Source organism: Gallus gallus, chromosome 1 (assembly GCF_016699485.2).
Source record: "Gallus gallus isolate bGalGal1 chromosome 1, bGalGal1.mat.broiler.GRCg7b, whole genome shotgun sequence".
NCBI classification, from domain to species: domain Eukaryota; kingdom Metazoa; phylum Chordata; class Aves; order Galliformes; family Phasianidae; genus Gallus; species Gallus gallus.
This window is the reverse complement of record NC_052532.1, coordinates 8,536,397-8,543,861: the sequence shown is the minus strand read 5'-3', so window position 1 is coordinate 8,543,861 and position 7,465 is coordinate 8,536,397. Positions and strand designations below refer to the sequence as shown.

The following is a 7,465-nucleotide window of genomic DNA, read 5'->3' as shown; positions in this document are numbered from 1 at the left end:
AAGAAGGAAAGAAAGAAGGAAAGAAAGAAGGAAAGAAAGAAGGAAAGAAAGAAAGAAAGAAAGAAGGAAAGAAAGAAAGAAAGAAAGAAAGAAAGAAAGAAAGAAAGAAAGAAAGAAAGAAAGAAAGAAAGAAAGAAAGAAAGAAAGAAAGAAAGAAAGAAAGAAAGAAAGAAAGAAAGAAAGAAAGAAAGAAAGAAAGAAAGAAAGAAAGAAAGAAAGAAAGAAGGGAGGGAGGGAGGGAGGGAGGGAGTAAGGAAGGAAGGAAGGAAGGAAGGAAGGAAGGAAGGAAGGAAGGAAGGAAGGAAGGAAGGAAGGAAGGAAGGAGAGGTAAAAGAAGTAGAAATGAATTTCCATAGAAATGTTTCTTGAGAGTTACTGTGACAAAGCTATCTTAACATGCCAAGGCTGTTAATGCATTCTTATTGCATATCCTGAAGCAAGAGCTAGAGCTTAATTCTGTACTTTCCTGTGAAGTCACCTACTCTTGACTCAAGCAAAAATGTGTACCTGTCCATCTGTGTTAGAAAGCCAAGGAGTTGTATATGTTGCTGGTCACATCACTCATTGTATACCACTGGCTACATTAGCTAATGTCCCTAAGTACACCTTCTCCAACGTAAACATGCTATACTACCTCTGTTTATTTTTTTTTTTAATGTGACTTTATTTAAATTTTTAAATTTCCTTTGAGCTGAACATTATTTTGGAGAAAGCTTTGATGTATCTATTAAAAAGATCTATTCCAAACTCCTTCTCAAAAATCTATGCATGTTCAAAGAGATGAATAATGCAGCTGCTCTAAAAGAAGAATGAATATATATTTTTTAAAAAAGTGAAAAATTAGATAAAAATAGATGGGAAGATGATGGCCCACAGCCAGTTATGCAAAATTAAGGAGCAAACTCTGAAAGCATAAAGGAGAAATAATTCTAGTGTGAAGGCTGAGGCAGATCTCAGCTTTGCTAGTCCTACGGCCCTGAATCAGCTGCTTGAAAACACCAGGAAAATGCATTAGTCTCTGAGTTGTAGAAAGTGAGGACACAAACTTTTTGATGGTATGAACTTGCTTGGGTTAGTAAAAGTAAAAGTAAAAGCTGACTGCAAAGATTTGCAGACAGACTGTACAAGACTAAGTGGCTGAAAGATAAAATGGCAAATGAAATTCCAAATGTATAAATGTAAAGTAATGCACACAAGTAAAAGTAATAAAGCTTTAGTTACAGTATGATTGATTCTGGGCTGACTATTATCATTCAAGAGATAGATATTGGAGGTGTAATAAATAGGTCTATAAAAACATCAGCTCAGTATTCAGTCAGCAGTCAAAAAGCAAATCAAATGTTAGAAATTATCAGGAAATGAATGGAGAACAAATAGAAAATATTATTATGGCAATGTATAAACTGATGGTGTAATTGCATCTTTAATACTATGTGAATTTCTAGCCTTTCTGTTTCAGATAGAGCAAAACTGGAAAAGATACAGACAAGGGCAGCACTGCTGATCAAAGGTGTGGGTGCCATCTGTGCAAAAAGCAGTGGAGCAGACCAAGACTCTTGAGGATGGGGAAGAGATGGCCCAGAGAGAGAGTGACAAGGAGGTAAGCAGGGATTAACTTGTAGGAGAAATCTGAAGTCATGAAATGATACAGTTGCACAGTAAGATCAAATTAGACCAAATGAATCCATTCCTCATACAGATGAAAAATTTCCAAAGGAATCTATTAATATGGCTGTGTTTAGGGTACTCTCACACTCCCAGGAGAAGCCTCTGAGGTGACTAGATACTGAGCTACCATCTGCATATCAGGAAGTCTCTGGTCTGAAAAACTTTGAAAGTGAAAGACAAACACTGCTTTTTGGACTTGCTGTTTCCCCAGGCATCTATCCCTGGCCTGTATTGGAGACAGACTATTAGTCTAAACTATATACCTGGTACTGTGCAGGTAAAAGTAATTCCTGGAAGTTAGAGTTGTATTCATGCAACAAAAATAGTAATGTGGAGAGAAGCGACCTGCACTGCTGGATGGGTGAAGATCCAAAAAAGGAGTATCCAGGGAACATTAGGACAGTACATGTTATGGTTTTATGCTCTTGAAGCTGAGGCTAAACAACATTCTATGTATCAAAAAGAGCTTTTTGAAACAAATGGGAGATGGGTTAGCCCCGCAGGGCAAAGCTTTCTTTCCATCTCCCGTACATTCTCATTGCAGATAGAGCTTCTAGATAGTATTTATGCTTAAGAGACACTGAAGTACCAAAATGTCACTCCATGGTGACTTAGAGTGCATCTATTTGTTATTCTGTTTGCATCTCTCACTCTCCTTTTCTTACGTTTTCTCTGATAAGCGACCTCGGTGACTGAAATATAGATCAAAGCTCCAGCCTAAGGCTGGTCGAAAGAAAAGGGAAGTGAAAAAAAACACTGAAAAATGTATCCTTGAGCTTAAAGAATTCTTTCTCTTCTTGTTTTTTGACATTTTTATTTGAAGATTTTCTGTCTCATCCTGTATTTAGCATACCTTACAGTATGTTTGAAAGAGGAGCAAAAGAGAGACACTAAACAAAAAATGATTTTACTTTCTTATGTTACAACTGTACCAATTTCTAAACCTGAATAGTTTCATTTTACATGGGAGGAAGGAGGTGATGACTTGCTGTGCTTGGTCTACCATGTCTGTGCTGCTCACTAATCTTTCTGAGACTAATCTTGATAATCCTCATAAAGACGTGAGTGAAGTCATCATGATCATCTGTGTTTGATTTCCTTGATTCTAATTACATTTGCGCTATGTGCCAATTGTGAGGAAAAACATATAATTTATCCTATAAATGCCATAGTACCCGTATTTTGGATGCAAGGTCTACCAATTAAAATATCACTTCACACCACTTGAATACATTAGATAAACAAGTGCTGTCTTGTCTTAAATACTGGAATAGGGGATCATACTGGATATGAGTACAATTGGAAAGTGAGCTGTTTCCATATAATCTTTCTCTTGTAAACTCTCAAAGATATCTTTATATAAAGAGCTTTATTTCATGTAGTAAATAAATACCCTGCTCAACTGCAAAATACAAAGTTTTTATTGCATCATTTTAATTCCAATAGATTCTCAACTAATTTAATATTGTCACAAAAATTATTTCCATACTTCTTTTTCTTACCCGAGGAATCTCTTGGTTTTGCTGTAGCATTTGAGTGTACTTAGCAAACACATTTTATTCTTGAGTTTTATGAAAGTTTCACCATTTTCACTACCTACAGTATGATTTAACTATACGCAGTTTCACTGCATTGCCCAGAAGTGGTTGTTAGGCTGTAGTAATAGAACGGTACAACATCACCAAACTCAATAAAACTTTACTCTCTTGGACCGGTTGATGCTTTTAGTGGGTATGCGCTGCTGAAAATAGCATCCATCTTTCATCCTTAACCAGAAGAAATTTATGCAAAGTTACAGCTATCACAAAATTAGAACCAATCCTTTCTGTTATAGCTACCATTCCTGCTGATAAGGAAAAAGAAAACCCAAAGTTTTTCAAGATTTTGGTTTCATGAGGAAGTTTCTCTAATTCTGCCATAGCAAAGGCACAAAGGGTTATACACAACAATGACATTTATCCAAAACATGCTAATGTCTCTGAAAGTTCCTCATGCAAAACAGTAGCCTCAAAATATAAAACATTAACTGCCAGATGTTTTGCAAGCTGTTCAGCAGTATCACATAAAAAGCAATGTCGTAAAGATAGAGATGTAGCAATATATTTTATAAGAATCTAAAATGGAGATGGAGATGAGTGTTAGCTTTATAAAATTTACAGTAATGTGAAGAAATCAAGGTGTTCTTGGAAACCAAGTGGAGACTAGCCAAGTTTGAGAGATTTTTTTAAGATCAGGCAGAACATTATGTTAAGACGTAACTGAATAAATGGATACATTTTGCACCATGCCAGGAATACTAGAAAATAACGAGGAAATTAGTTTAGGGTTTGAAAATTCTATTTTGAGGCTAAGGCTTTCTCCTATCCAATGAACTTTCTGGAAAAACTACTGATCGCACAGATGAATCCATGGTAAGTTTTCTCACCATCAGATGTGCCAAACTATTAAGTGCTGAGAATGACTTTCTGGATCTCTTGTCAACTTTTGTTTTGTTTTCTTTTAGAATACTCCTAAATTATGTTGAACACTTCTGGTAAGCTAATGGTGAGGGAGGAGGCGCATTCATTAAGATCAAGACTGATATACTGATCCGGAGGAAGTAACAGGCTTTGGTCATGAAGAAGATGAAGAACTAAAACATGTGTAAGCAGCTCACAAGTTTCAGTTTCAGAGCTCCTTTTTACTTTTTCACCTACCAATTCAGCTGCAACACACTTTGCCTGGAGCTCATACAGTTACAAGATAGTGAAAACGTTTATTCGTAGCTATAAACCAGGGAGGATGTCAGTAGAAGCAGGTGATGAAGCAGAGAGGAAGGTGAAAAAAAAATGACCTATTATTGGTAATAACAACAGTTGGGGCATGCAAACTAGATTTTACTTATTTGTTTGTTTGTTTGTTTATTGAGCAAAATTTAGAAGAGTGTCCCATGAATATACTTCATGTCACTTTGCCACTGCCTCTGATTCAGCTAAGGACCTTCAGACACTGCAGAACTATAAAAGAGGAAAATAAACTTGGTAATATCTAAAAATCAAGCAGTTAAAGTATACATTTTATTAATAATGAATATTCTTTTTAGTATTTCACTCTTCGTTTTTAAAATAGTACCTGCACGTTAATCATTACTGTGTTTTCCCTCTGTTGTTTTTCCATAGAATGTTTTCTTTTCGCTTAAAATATGTGAAGACAAGAAAAGAAAGTGAGACAATGTGAAAACATTCTTTGCTCTCCTGTGTTCTGTACTGTAGGAAAATAATGCATTCACCTCAGTTTGTACAGGCAGTAAAAATGAGCCTGGCAGTTAATTGTTTGTACCATTTGAGCATGAAGTCCTAGTTTAGGATCAGAGGAGAAAATTAGATAACATCATGTAATTGAGATACAAAGCAGAATTAAATCTACTCAAGTGTCTATGGTGTTGTCCACTCTCCCTTTACCCAGAGCTCACTGACAGAGCCAGAAGAGGGACCTGCCCTCACTACTGCCCAGTCACTTTTTTCAGAAACTTTGCAGCATGTATCATGAAGATACCAACCGTGCCTTGCTGCTCTGCATGCTTATCAGCAGGGATTCCATCGATATTTGCTTTTTAAAGTGCCTCACACATCTGCGGAACAGGGTTAGTCATAAATAACAATAATAACGTCACCCCTTCCCTCTCATTAATAACAAGTCACTAGAGATTCCCTCGTGGTGATGCATAGTGCATGACACTGCACAGATTAGGGCTTCCATCATGCAGGCTGTCAGCATGATTGCATTTACTAAATACAGTCATCACATACAGTGAAGTATGCTCAGCTGTGGCACTGCTAGTAAAGCACTGACAGCAGCTTCGTAAACAAGAATGTATAGCTTTCATAATTCTTCTCTGGAGACTAAAAGCTTGGAGAATTGTGAGGAAGAGATGAATATGTTAGTAGTCTGTCCATGAGAATCGGGATACAGAATAGTATTCCTAGGAAACTTCCCTTCTCCTCTTTGGAAAACCCATTAACTGACTTTCTTAACTCTATAAACTCTTTGGGTCAGTGATCATCTTAATCAGTTTCACATGGTTTAGAGCAACTGAGGCTTACTTGTGACTGCCTTGATGAGTGGTAATTAAAATAATAATGAGCTAACTGTTGATTGTATTAGAAAAAGAAACATTTAAACAAGAGCTACAGATATTCTGTGTGAGAAGCATTAGCACTGAAAACAACTTTTCTGACAAATTATCTTAGTCTCATCTACTAAGGCTTTTTGCAGCCAATAGACAAAAGTGAACTTCTCCAAGAGGACATTCCAAGCACAAGCCCAAAAATTGGATGTGCCACAAAAATTGGATGTCCCACCTCACTGTCACCATTTTTCCCCTGCTCTGTTCTTTAGCTGAGTCCCAGTGATTGTACACTTGTGTAGCTACCCAAGAAAGGGCAGGGCTCTAGCTGCTTGGGAACTAGCCTTCTGAAAGACAGTTCTGATCTGGCTTATTGCTCACAACTTTTAGGAGACAGCAGAAATGTCACAGCAGCCCCACAGACATGTATTTAAAGCAGTTCTGAATTTGGATCCATGATGTTGTGAAGATTAGCCCAGTATCTGTCAGAAGCACAGAATACCAGTCTCTACATCAGATGCAGTATGAAATAGCAGTATTCAAATTCATCCCCTCACTTATTTCCTAATAACTTCCATATGTAAGCAAGCTCTAGAGACTACATACTGTTATTCTTCCAGGAATTCACTTAAGTTCATAGACTGTAGGAAAGGGTAAAGCAGAAAAATCACTCTGTAGATGAACATCACTGGTGCAGATACTCAGAGCTGCCAAATGAAGGAAAATAGTTGTGGCTGACATGATTGCTCTTCATCAAACTCTGATAAATACACACCAATTGCAAGTGCATTTCAGTACATTTTCACCTATCGTCACCAACAAAATGCCATGATCATGCATATTTCACAAAGACCAACAGTTTGTAGGTAGGAAACAGAGCCTTCACCACAGTCAGGTCAAATATGACATTGTCCTGGAGTTCATCCAGAAAAATACTCCACCCCAGAATAGTGAAACAAAACAACAACAACAACAACAAAAAAAAAAAAAAAAACCAAAAAAACAAACAAACAAAAAAACTCCTTTGAGAAAATTACTGTATTGCAGAGCTATTTATGTCCTCCCTGAAGCACCTGCTGTTTTCTGGGAAGGAACAACAGAGTAGACAGACAATTCTGGATTCAAAATGACAATATGCTGTACAATTCTAAAAGCACTCAACATTTACCTGTGGAGAAACTGAGAAAAGTAAAACATTAAAAGAGGAAAAATTGAGCTGAGCAGAAATAGATTGTACCGTTCCAAAAAAGTGATACAGAGGTTCATAAAATCTGGAACTCCACAGGGTTCATCCAGCTAGAGAATCAGTTCTGAACAGCACTTTTGAAAAATGTATCCTTTTTTTATTAAATTATATAATGAATGCTTTCTCATTTGCATGTTGTAATTGGCTTTGTCTGCCACTTCAGCCTGGCAGTCTGCTCTTTAGCAAATGTTTGTCAATTCTCAATCTCTATGACTATCCATGGAGCAGCACTGTTTCATTTTTACAGATTTATAAATGATGCTAATGAGAATAAACTGGCAGAGATAAGACAATAAAAGAAAGCTGATGCCATTCCTGGGCTGTGGACATAAGGAAACTTCCAGAAGAGTATATAAGAAATATAATATAATTTCTATGCTAACAGAAATATTGCTCCACTATGAAACCAGTAAACCTATAGCTCTTTATACTCCCTTATTTGGACA

At 36.7% G+C, this 7,465-nt stretch overlaps 1 long non-coding RNA gene across 1 annotated transcript; it reads left to right on the top strand.

Annotated features, from left to right (window-relative positions):
- The first annotated feature begins 303 nt into the window (after positions 1-303).
- On the top strand, positions 304-3,072 carry LOC112532768. The gene is made up of 3 exons (XR_003076072.1): positions 304-327; positions 1,460-1,600; positions 2,349-3,072. It is a non-coding gene; the product is annotated as an uncharacterized LOC112532768 (long non-coding RNA).
- Positions 3,073-7,465: the final 4,393 nt, after the last annotated feature.